A 12,980-nucleotide genomic window follows, 5' to 3' on the forward strand; every position below is an offset into this window, starting at 1 on the left:
TGTAGGTATAGTGACTCTACCTTTTCATACAGCTAACTTTTGGTGTCAGTGTAATCCACTGGATTGGCAAATCTGAGTCAGTTGCCTTACATATGTCCCCTAGCTGTGACCAAGGATTTGGGCAGCATGGAAGTAGGGTCACAGGGCAACATACTGTCCATCCTCCACCCCTACTACAAGCATTGCAGCAAGCAGTGTGAAACTGAACTCTGGCTTCTTGTGCTACACACTCATGTTTTTCACCTGTATGTGCATGACAAGTTTCTCTTCAATCACAGCTTGAAGGAGCATCAGCATAATCCATCTTGTAGACAAGACTGTGAGCAGCAGGCCTCTCTTCCTGTACAAAGATACATGATGAACTGGAGTGCTATATTCTTCATACGTCTCAAAGCCTTGTTTTAAACACAGCCTATAGCACACAAGGGATGGAAAGAAAGAAAAAGAAAGACAATGTCACTTAACATTGAGGGCAGCCTTGCTAGGAGAGAAAAGATGCAGATGATGGCCAGAGAAGTGTATGTAACATGAATTTCTTTCCTGAAACATTCATATACATGTAACAATTGATATCTACTCTTTATGAATCTTCACCTGTCTCTTGGAGGTTCATCTCATCTGTCCATTGAATTCTATGGAGTTTTCCGTCCTCTGATATCTCTGTTACCACCCTTCCCTCAAATACTCTGGATCAAGCACCTTCCCTCTCATCATTGCTAGTATTTGAATGAGACAAGCAGGTCACTGACTCTAGACTGTCCTGTCTTTGTTCCTTTCACTCAGACTACTTTCCTAAGTTGGGTATCTGTCTCAGCTGCTTCACAGCCCAGCGCTCTGCACAACACCATAGCACGTGGATACAGGTCAAATGGGAAGTATTAGAAAGCACAGTGCATATATGGAACTCCTTTGCTGTTAGGGTCAAATTTTGACCCAGATAACAAATTCAGCAAGAACAGTATTCCTGGAAATCATTCTCTATTTGATACTGAAGACCCTGTTCTGCCACGTAGAACAGGAGAAAATATGTTGTAAAAGATGTCAAAAGATTATTTGAAGAAATATATATGAAAAAACAAAAATAAAACAAAACAAAAAAAAACTTTTCTCCCCAACACAAGATGGAATCTATTTAGTTCAAGCTAATCCTGATACGATGTGCATGCAACCTATTCACAGCTAAATGAAATTTCCTTACTTCATAATGAAGTATGGGTCTTGGTGAGTGAGGCTAGCACAACTACAGTAAGCTTTTCAAAAGTTCTAAGCATTTGCTCAACTCCATTTTCTTACAAATATTGTAGAAAGGCTGGTATTTTTTGAAAATCAGAGCCTTCAAGTGAATGTTAGTAGTGCTATATAGAACAAATTTGTCATTTGCAATGAACATCTTCCACTAGCTAAAGTGTGATGTCAGCTTTTATATCTGATACTACTAATCATCGAAGGCACTCCTATAATTTTTAGCTGGAAGATGAATTTCTATCTTGATCCTGCAAAGGACTACGTACATCATATTTATGCCTTGCACAAGGAGGACCCTCTGGAAAGGAATTAATTTCTGCTATGTATAAAAACTGATAATTTTATAAGTTGGAAGGGAAAACAAAAGAAACTTGGGGGTTACCAAAAGCTATGAAAACTCTTTATTTTGAATATCACTTTTTAGCCCAAAATAGTTTTCATAGGAAAAAAATATTCTCTCTTTGTCTAACACTTTCCAAAATGGAATAAAACCTTTAAATGAGTTAGAAGTTTTCATACCATGATATTCTACAAGGTTTTAAATTATAGGTTCTTGATTCTTCCATCCATAAACAGTAGCCAAACATAATAATGTACAGAATATAATGCCAGTTTAGCAGGTTTGGAAATAATGTTGTTGTGTTTTTCAATGCAGAACACTTTCACATGCTCTCCACTGTGTGACTTTCAAGAATGGTGATGTGGCAATATATAGTTGGCATGGTACCCACCATGACAACAGTGAATTAGTAAATAAATGACCCCAGGCCCACTTCCACTGAGTTCCAGTCATAACAGCACAGTATGTAGGTTTAAGCTCCAAGATGACCAATTCTAATAGTTATAAATGAAATATTGCTTTGATATAAAAATCTAATCCTTACCTTGCTTTGGTAAATACAATGCTGAGACTGTGACAACAGCCAGTGAAACTTGGGGAGATGGAAAAGCAATTTAAAGGTTTGCAAATTATTTCAGAGAACAAATTAAGCTGTTTATTCATCAGCGTTCTGAAGAGCCAGGACTGTCTCCCTGCCACAGCATGTATTAAACCTATTTAGAGAATACTCCTGCACATCCTCATGCTGACAGAAGTCATATGCACACAGTAAGTCACTGTATATTTTAGAAATAATTCAAGCTTTCCTTTTTAACTATGCCCTGAAGCAGAGTAGAGCTCTCATACAGCTAGTTACAAACAGGAGGTAGTTCAAGAAGCTACAGCCTTTCGGTAGCAGTCAAGGGAAACCCCATAATCATTGAATCATAGAATCATTTAGGATGGAAAGGCCTCTTAAGATTGTCAAGTCCAACCATCAACCTAATACTGAGAAGTCCACTACTAAACCATGTCCCAAAAAGTGTCACATCCACACATCTCTTACATACCTCCACAACAATGATACAAGCTTCTATATTAATAATTTGCATGGGAAAATCCCCTGAAATTTATAAATGAGGGAAGTAGACTTTTTAAAATTGCTAAGCATGCTATCTGGGTCAATTGAATCCTCATCTCAGATTCTGGGTCAAGATTTTCACATGCTGAGGGAATTCATGTGTCTCTTTTCCGGTGCCATTTTTCTGGTCTTTCATAAAGGAGAAAATTATGCTTCAGCCTTCTGTTACATACATTAAAGTCAACAGTAAGTTACAAATCCCTTAAAAAGTAGGCTCAATTACTTTGTGTGTTATCAAATCAATCTACTGAAAGATGCTACCATATTCTAAATAATAGAACACATTAATGAGACCAAATATTTTATGGCTATACATCACTAAAACATCAAGGAACTCAGTTAAGATTCACACCCACTGAATCTGATTCAAACACAGCATTTTCTATGCGTAGAAGTCTGGAGGCTGGCTGAAACACAAAATCCCCTACATTCATACACAGACCTTCTACTGATGCCAGTGGAAAGGCCCAGGATAATATAAATATTTCACACACATGCTGTTATATCCTGTGTTTGTAGAAGAAAATGTTTGTTTCATTTAAAGAAAATGCATGTAGTGGGTCACATCCTCAATCTGACTATGCTGACTTCTCTGCCAGAACCAGGTCATCTTCCAGCACTGAAAGACTGAACTTGTTTTTGGATGTTAAAATCCACAGAGAAGTTGAGGATATCTAAAACTAATCTAACTAATATATCTAAAACTAATATTGATTTTTATATTCTGTAAGAATTGCTGCCGTGGAATATTAGAAAGTACAGAAGGGATTAAATTAATATAATATGTTCTCAAAGAAACATTTATCAATTCATGAGAAGACAATAGCACAGACACTCCCATAGTCTGCTCAACGTGAGGTAGAAATTAGTGATTTAATCACGTTCCTCTATTTCTCTGAAGAAATATTTTTAGGTTAAGGGAGAAAATTAAATATTCAAGAAATGATTTCCATAAATTAAAATGTTTGTATAGTAAACCTGACTGTAAGAAAGTCACTTAGATAATTTCATCAGATATTACTCTTCTGGAAAGTGTTAAAGTCCATCTATTGTGATATTTTCTGTTTTTCACTTCTGTTGAACTTTCCAGTAACTTACATAGGGACAATATATTTCCTTTCCTTAATTCAGATGAGTACATAAATGTGTTGGGGTTTTTTTTACGTATAGTTTGCCATCCTTTACATCACAAATTCTTTTCTTCTCAAGCTTCCCAAAATTCAGCCTCAGTGCCTTTCTGAAAGGTGATATATGTTTTCTAATGTATGACTTTAAATACATTTGTACTATAAAATATGACCTATTTTTATATTTAATTATTTTAATCTTTTTTTTTTTTCTTTACTAACAGTCATTATTAACAATTAATTCATAGGGTTTTTTTCCAAGCCACTGATGACATTGTTAATGTTAATGAACATCCATGGGAACACAGTTACACAGTGATGATTTCCCATTTCAGTTTATATTTGAGCCATGTCACTCAACAAAGACTTCATCTATTTCACATATGACACATTATTTTTATGTCAGTCTATCTTACTGATAATTTCTGTGCTATACAATCCCACCTCAAACAAGCTTACACAAGTTAAGCTATATTCTATCAATTCATTCTATATTAATTTTTATTCAGGGCCAAAGAAAGACAGTTACAGATAGATGGGACTGAATTTATTAATAGCTAAGTTTCACAAAGACCAGAACGCTGACATCTCCATTCCATGCTGGGGATCCTTTAACCTGGAATCCAAGTCCAAGTTTCAGGTCAGCTCTTGAACTTTTAAGGATTTAGACTCCAGCTGTCAGTCTGAAGATACTTGTTTTGACCAAGGAAGGGTGAACTGGATGTCCTTCCTAGCAGTTTTCTCATTTTCAACATTCATAAATGTTTTTATATTAACCATTTTCAAACTTCCGGTGGGTGGTTTGTATGGCTGAAGAAGACTAACTTAATTTTATACAACATGTGCAATTGTACAAGTAAAATAATAACAGATCTTAAATAAAATAAAATAAAATAAAATAAAATAGATAATATTACTGGCAATCACTTGTAAATGAGAGAAAAGAAGGGGAAGACTCAAAATAGGGACAGTAGCCATGGGTAAGATTTATAGTCATACTCCATTGACGGTGTTCACAATGTCTTTTGCCTCACTCTATACTGAATTTTGCCCAGTTTATTTATGCAATGTCAATGATTTATTCTTAATGATTTATTCTTCAGACTGTACCACTTCATGTAACAATACTTCAGCTATAAAACAGTCTGATCCAGTGAACCACATATCCAAGAGAGAAACTCAGACAAATTCAGTTTATCCATTTCTCATTTGGGCAATAGAGAACCACACAGTCCAGCCTGGATCATCACAACAGTAAACCTACTTACTTTTCTGGGTATGCCAATATCACAATTCAGTGACAGATTCTGCATTGCATCTCTGAGGCATGACTGCTTTCCCAACAGATTTTTCTTCAGCAAAATTTGGCCAAAACTTTCTTGAGCAAAGTTTGGCCAGTGATGCCTTAGATGCATATGGTCAAGCTGTTAGAAGATGTGATATTACTTGTGCAAGGAAACAGGGAGTAGCAGTGTGTCCTCTGCAACCAGCCATTATCCTTGTTTCTTGAGCATACTGGTAACCAGCACAAGCCCAGCAGCCTTACTCCAAGACATCAGGCCAACACAAAGCAGTCTTAGGACTAAAAGATGTGAGTTTTAATAATCCCTTTTAAACTTCATGATTAGCAGATTAGCCAGAACCTGGAAGCTGACATTGTATGCACATTTATTCAATCTCTTCTATACTTTTTACTTCCCAAATCTCTCCACCCTGCCCCTGAGAAATGTTGATGTTTGTTGTATTTATGAAGGGATTCAGGTGCCAAAGCCACTCAGCAATTCAGACATCTTAGTAATGCACTCAAGCTCTCAACACCACTAAAAGAAATATTGAAAAAAGTGTGATTTCAAAATCTGCACCTCCAGTCTCAGAAATAAATAATATGCTGTAGAGAAAGTCCAGTATAAAAGAAAGAAAGCAAAATAGAGATGAGAACAGAATAAATAATGGAGTGTTGAACACGTTCAGATGAGTTACAGACCTTTGGAAAAGAGGAGAGGCATGTGGTCACATAGACATCTGAGGAGAATCAAGCTCCTCACCCAGGGCTGGATGGTCTCACCTACAGATCATACATGAATACAGATATCAATAATAAGCATTAAGGAGAAATTTCTGTTATTTTTAAAATAGGCACTTTAAAAATCATAAGGAGTTCATGACCAGATAAACATCTTATGGTAAGACATTTAGTTTATCAAATCAGCATATTCTGATTTACCTCTAATTTCCCCAAAATTATGCTGTGTTAGAAACCATGTTCTACACGCACAGTCCAGTTATAATTCCTGATGCTTAATTTCAGCCTTCCTACACAAACATGTGTTGTTTTGTGGAAAATATTCTGAATTCAGGACACAGACGGTCAAAGTATATGGGGTGATTAGTAAATACTTGAGATGGTAGAGCCCAAAACATTTCAAAGGGAACACATACCTGAGTTTTAGCTTCCCCAATTTATACATCTACAATGACAGCATCCTTCTACAATCATAATTAGTATCCACATCAGTTTTCTGAGATAGCATTTGAACACAGAAAAGAGCATCTTGTTGGATGTGGTCCTTTCGTGACCTCCGCCTGAACTTACCCCATGCAGAAGAACAGCCTAACATCCAAGCTTCTGACATAATGCTGAATTATGGTTAAAACATCAAACTCGTCCTCTGCAGGTACAAACGACTGGCCTCACAGTTTACTTTTAATGGCTTAGCATCCATGAATTTCACATGCACAGCTAACAGTGCTGAAATGCACTGGCCTCTCTCCACCCCTTGAAAAATTGTTGCCGAGCACCTGAACCTTACTTACAGTATTATGGAATGAAGGAGGAAAGAGAAACATGTGGGTAAATCTGGGAGAGTCCTTATTCTCACAGTCAGGGATAAATTCTCTTTTTCAGTGCTGGGGAAACATCCTTCAGAATCAAAAATAGATGGTTAATAACTCAGGAAACACGTGCGCGAACAAATGCTTGTTGTATCTTTATGTGAGACCCACCCATGTTCTCTGAAGGTTGCCCATGCTAGAAACCATTTCTCTGTGGCTGACCTTGGCAGTGAGAAGGGAAAAGCCATCGCCCCAGCTTTTCACACAACCATCCCAGCACTGTGATGGGGACCCAAGGGAACAAGAACTCTGGCAATGTAGGTGTTTCTCACACCAGCTATGTCCTCTTCAGCAGAGGTGGCCCAGAGAGCCTCCATGGGAGAGGCTCCAGTCTAAGAAAATGCTCACCCTCTTCCCCAGCAATACCCTTTTTCACTACCCTCCATCTCTGCTCTCGTAAGTAATAGCAAAACCCCTCTGTGAGCTGTGACTGCTGCATACTGTCAGAGAGAGCTGTAAGGGAGGGGACAACGTTTCCCCAGGCATTGCTGAGTGCTGGCACTGAGCAGGAGACTGCCAAGGCAAAAAAAAAAAAAAAAATAAAAAAATAAATTAAAATAAATTAAAAAAATAGGAGTTTAGACTCCTTTCCTTGCCAGACCCATGGGAATCACCCTGGGATCCTGCCTCCTTCCTCTCCCCCCGTCTTGGCAGCCCCCTTCCTTGCTGTCAGGCACAAGCAAACCCTCCATTAGTCATAGGAAAAACATTCCGGAGTACTTGCTATGGATTTATTCAGAATTGCTTGTAACCATATTTTGAAAGGCGAGATCAATGGCACTGTGTATATACCGTTATTTTTTATTTGGAACAGACTCATTTTCACACTTGGCATGCAATTAAACACCAGAGTGATGAAGAAGCGTGGCTCCTAAAGGCCAGCACATTTCATGCTGGGAGAGCCTTGTACAGCTACCCCCTAATTACATGCAATGCCGACAGCAGCCAGGCACATACAGCGTGCAATCGTTTGATTAAAGTGAACACCGTGGCCAATAAACCAAATGCTTAAAACTGTAAATACTACCTAAGCTAAACATATGAAGAAAGAAATGCAGAAAGCAAAGCTGACAAGTCCTTGAACAATGTTTCAGCTTCTCATGGCTTGAAATCATTTTCTCATGTTGTACTGTTATTTACTCCAAAGTGATCCTTATGTGAGGGCAAATTCACTGTAACCTTTCCCACACGCCTGCTCTGCAGCATGTACGTGGCTTAAAGAGAAACTTCCACCTTCTGCAAAGCTCACAAGTGCACCAGAATCAGCTATGAATTTCCTCCACCTTTCCCATACCATTCTTCATTAGTCTCTGCAGAGGTGCTAATTACTCACTCCAGTGGCGTCCAAAAACAAGCAGCTTTCTCTTGCACACCCATTCTCCCTCTGCAGCTGAGCTTTCGCAGACAGCTGCAGGAGCAGTGACTGCATTGCATCCATGAGCCACATGGCTCCATAAGTTCTGTGTGGCTCTGTACCCGACTAGCTTGGGGTACAGCTTACAGCTCTTGTCATATGTCCTGAGTAGATGCAGAGGGGATTTCTCAAGTTCCCTATCTACGTATATATTTGTATCTATGTAAATATATATATGCTCCCCTTTGGTATGTTGAAGTGCCCCCAGCACCACAGGTCTCATGGGTGTTCTCATTTCATCCTATGCATGCTCTGGGACAATTTCCCACCACAGAGGTACACAGAAGATAAACCGTCTGTGCAATCTGCAGTGCTATTTCCTTTCACTTGTGCACAGCATGCAAGGTGATGGGGAAATGCTGTTTGCTTTCACCCTAAGGACTCACGCTTCCATCTGAGACAATCTGGATGATCCAGAGCTTATGGAAATCTTCTGAAATCTCGTTCTTCTGTTCTGTCTTCTTCCCAACATAAACAGAGTCTTCCTAGCCCACCCCCCAATCTAAAACAGTTCCCTCCCTCTGACTTCCAAGAGATCCCCAGTCCAAGCACTGTTTTATCAGGGGAGCCTCAGTTTTGGCACGTTTGCGTCCGGGCTCAGCTGGCTGATGTCTTCCCATCCCATGCATTCCGCAGGTCAAAGGTATACCCCAAAATGTACTCACTGCCTCTAACCCAAGGGAAGCATTGGAAATTGTCAGACTTGAGGACAGCAGCTGGATCAGCAAAGACAGCCAAGGCTGCTGAGTCCACAAGATTAATTTCAAGGACGTACTTATTGAAATCATGCTAGCTTTAGGAAGGCGAGGGAAAGAGAGAGTTCAAAATTTGGGCTCAGGTTCACGGCAGTTTCTATTTTTATTGTAGTAGTTTGCCCATCCCTAGTGGATTTCTGATATCACAGTCATTTCTGTGCTGGCAACAGCCTACAGTGTCAAGAGCACAGACTTATGATTTCACTGCAGCACTAAGCCAGAGAAGCTGGATCACAAACGCACAAGCTCTGACCAGAGCACAGTTTAAAAGCTCACAAATAGGGTATCAGAGATGTTATTTCTTTTTCTTAAAATGCTGCTGCTCCCCACATCCAGCCCAGCTTCAAGAGTAATGCCCACAGCCACTACTGTTGTGCCTTCTTCAGTGGTAGTGAGAAGAGGTGGTTGATGGTGGATCACCCCAGGTACAACAAAACAGGCAGCAGAGAGGGAATGATGCCTACCTTCAGACAACTGTTTTGTAATCTTCACGTTAATGGGTGAAATAATGGTACAAAACACATCTGTTTCTATATTTGAGATTCCTTCTGTGAAACCTGGCCTATAGGAAGATCTTTGATGACTTGGAAAATAAAAAATCAAACCAAATATTTTTCATTCAGAGGGTGGTGACACACTGGAACTGGTTGCCCAAGGAGGTTCTGGATGTCCCATCCCTGGAGGCATTCAAGGCCAGGCTGGATGTGGCTCTGGGCAGACTGGTCTGGTGGTTGGAGACCCTGCACATAGCAGGGGGGTTGAAACCAGGTGATCATTGTGGTCCTTTTCAACCCAGGCCATTCTATGATTCAAATATCAATTAATGTGTGTTTAAGGAGAGTGGATGAAAGCACTAAAAGATAGCACAAAATTCACAGAAAAACAAATGTTTCATGCAATCTGAGCTCCATAAAGGAGGATCTCCTGAGGCAGCACATATGGAATGGAAAGATCAGGCTATTGCTGGAAACAGGGATTTTATTTTGGAATTCAAGAAATTGGTTTGCACTTAAATAAAGAAAACTCCTATGTAACCCAATGATGGTGATGCATAAATTGTCTGTGCCCTACAGACCATTTGAAAAACAAAACCTGTCTTCTTTCAGTTGATCTCACTTTTTCTGGTGCTGCAAACGCAAGTGTCAACTTACACGAAGCGGAAAAGGTGTTTAGTGGTCAGGAAGCATGTTCTTTCAAGTGCACAGAGAAGGCAACACTTAGGCAGAAATAGCCCACCAGAAAAAAAGAGAGAGAGAGAAAAGCTTCATGATTTATTATTTAGATTTTCAAGCATGACAGGTGTTACTCTTTGTAAAAACATCACATTTACATCACTGAAGAAACTGGCTAACACCAAGGTAACGTAAAGCAAAGTTTTGCCATTCTGTAACAACAGAGAAAATTAGAGTTGCTTAGGGGAAAATAAAAAATAATAAATAAATAAATAAATAAGAAAAAAAAATAGCCCTATATACCTGTTTCTGAAAAGCAAAAGCTGCTGGAGGGTACATTACTGCCAAGCACTGAACCTCTTGCCATGGCCAACCTCAGAGCAATTCCTCTAGAGCTGACACACACCACTGTGTGCCGTGACACAGGCAGGCAGGTCAGGATGCTAAAGTAAGGAGAGTCTTGGGTAAATGTTAATCTGTGTTAATAAGTGTTAATAAAGCAGCAGTGGCAGGCAGCAGCTTGCTGTAGCTGCAACATACCTGAGCCACAGCTCTCAGTCTCCAGACTCTTCCTTATACACTAGCTCTTTACAAGCAAAATCAGCCTTAATCAGGGCTGGAGCACCTTGCCTATGAGGAAAGGTTGAGGGAACAGGGTTTGTTTAGATTGGAGAAGAGAAGGCTCCAGAGAGACCTCATTGTGGCCTTCCAATATTTGAAAGGAGTGTATAAACTGGAGGGAGAATGGCTGTTTATGAGGATGGATAGTGATAGGACAACTGGGAATGGTTTTAAACTGAGATGGGGGAGGTTTAGGTTAGATGTTAGGAGGCAGTTTTTCACTCAGAGGGTGGTGACGCACTGAACAGGTTGCCCAAGGAGGCTGTGGATGCCCCATCCCTGGAGGCATTCAAGGCCAGGCTGGATGTGGCTCTAGGCAGACTGGTCTGGTGGTTGGCAACCCTGCACATAGCAGGGGGGTTGAAACCAGATGATCACTGTGGTCCTTTTCAACCCAGGCCATTCTATGGTTATATGACTCTACGGTAGATTGTACAGACACCTGTCAGAACTGTTCAAGGTAAGAAGCCTGGGGCCAGGGAGCTTGAGCTAGTAAATTCCCTCCTAGTTCTGTTCTTCTGTCATTCTTTTTCATTAGGATGCAGGGAAATTCTTCCCCACCAATAAACACAGTCACATACACAGTCTGTAGTGGCTATTTTTATATATAAATAAGTAAAGAACCCTCATGTTAACATCTTTAGCATTATGGAACAGTAATATAAAAGACAAACGCACTCTTCCAAAGTTGTATATGCTGTCAGTACCTTGGGGTACTGAAGAATTTTATCATTAAATAATGAAAAATGATAATTCACAATGACAAAAACACAGCTCTGGTTTCTCAGCAGTTACCATCGACTGTCCGAAGGAACATGGCACAGTTGTGAGCACAGCAGCAGAACAGATATCAAATGCCAGGAGTTTTCTCTGCATCATTTTTTCACAAAGCTCTTGGATTTCTCCTGAATTAACAGCAAATGTAACTCAGCAGAGACACACATCTCAAACATTCCATAAAATGCCAAACACTTCCATGGAAGAAGAAAAGAGTGGCTGAGGTCTCTTGGCAGGAATCTGGGGGACATCACGTGAACCTTCAGGCCCAGACTGAGAAGGGAAAAATGTACCATCACTGCAGTTTACATGGCTTAGTGTAAATGCTGTTAAAACAGTTGATGAGAACAAAAATAAGCTGATGTACCAAAGAAGTCTTACTGTAGGAGGAGGCTGTAAAAAGCTTTTTTTTTTTTTTTTTTTTTTAATAAAGATTGTTTGCATTACTTCAACTGTAGTCACTCATCAAAACCCATGTACTATAATAGTGCCAACACTTAGGCTGAGTTGGGAATACACTAAATGCATAGCAAACTATTCCCAGTACAACAGTAATGTGGGCAGTTTTCTGGCTGTATCAAGACTAACAAGAAAATAAGTTATTGACCCAACAAGCAGCAATGAATCTGGTTAGACAGCTGATCAGCAAATATATCGATAATGCAAAATCACCGAGTATACCAATTCATCCACTGTTCCCTGAATGTTTTTGGGGTGTTTTGTTGTGTTGGTTTTTTCTTTGTGGGGCCGAGAGGAGAGTTGCCATATAATGGCTAATTCTCACAAAACTACAAGAATCAACTACAAACAGTTGCAGAACCCTTCACAGTGACACACATAAATGCAGGCTGACTTGCAAACAACAAGGAGATCTCAAAAGGATCAGGGAGAAAGTGCCAAAAGCTCTGATCTCTTATGAGCTGCTGAGTCTTTTTATTCAAATTATATTCCATATATCGATACGTAAGTGGAAAGAACACAGATGTTTCTTTGACCCTGGCTGATCTGAGGAGCCAAGTGTTTCTGGTAGCAGCAACACTTTGTCTTCATTCTTTCTGCTTCCATACCTTGTTTCTCCCCAATCATTTCCCCTGAAATAAGTTCTTATGAAGCTATTAGACTTCCCTTGCTACCAAAGGGAGGAAAAAGCGAGTTTCTTGCTGCAGTTGCAATAGGTATCAAAGCAGCACTGCTCTCCTCAAGGAGATAGCTTGTTTTTTGACAAAGGGGTATCTCAAAACTTTTTAAAACTAGAGGGAACAAAGATCGGACTTGTTTTATTCTGGTTCTTAAGATGATGCTGCTAATGATTAAGATATTTGAATAGGTAAAGGAGAGAAAAAGTTCATTATATATTTTAAAAAGGAAATGTGATGAAAAGCACACCCACAAATGGCTGCAAATCCCAGCTCCTCTCAGTGAACAAACACCTAGAGATAACCAAGGTTCTTTGATTGACTCTTCCTTGTACACAGTCTTCGTTATCTCCTCTTGCTCCTGGGATGGTTTCTCTCTGC

This window comes from Excalfactoria chinensis, chromosome 2 (assembly GCF_039878825.1).
Source record: "Excalfactoria chinensis isolate bCotChi1 chromosome 2, bCotChi1.hap2, whole genome shotgun sequence".
Lineage (NCBI taxonomy): Eukaryota > Metazoa > Chordata > Aves > Galliformes > Phasianidae > Excalfactoria > Excalfactoria chinensis.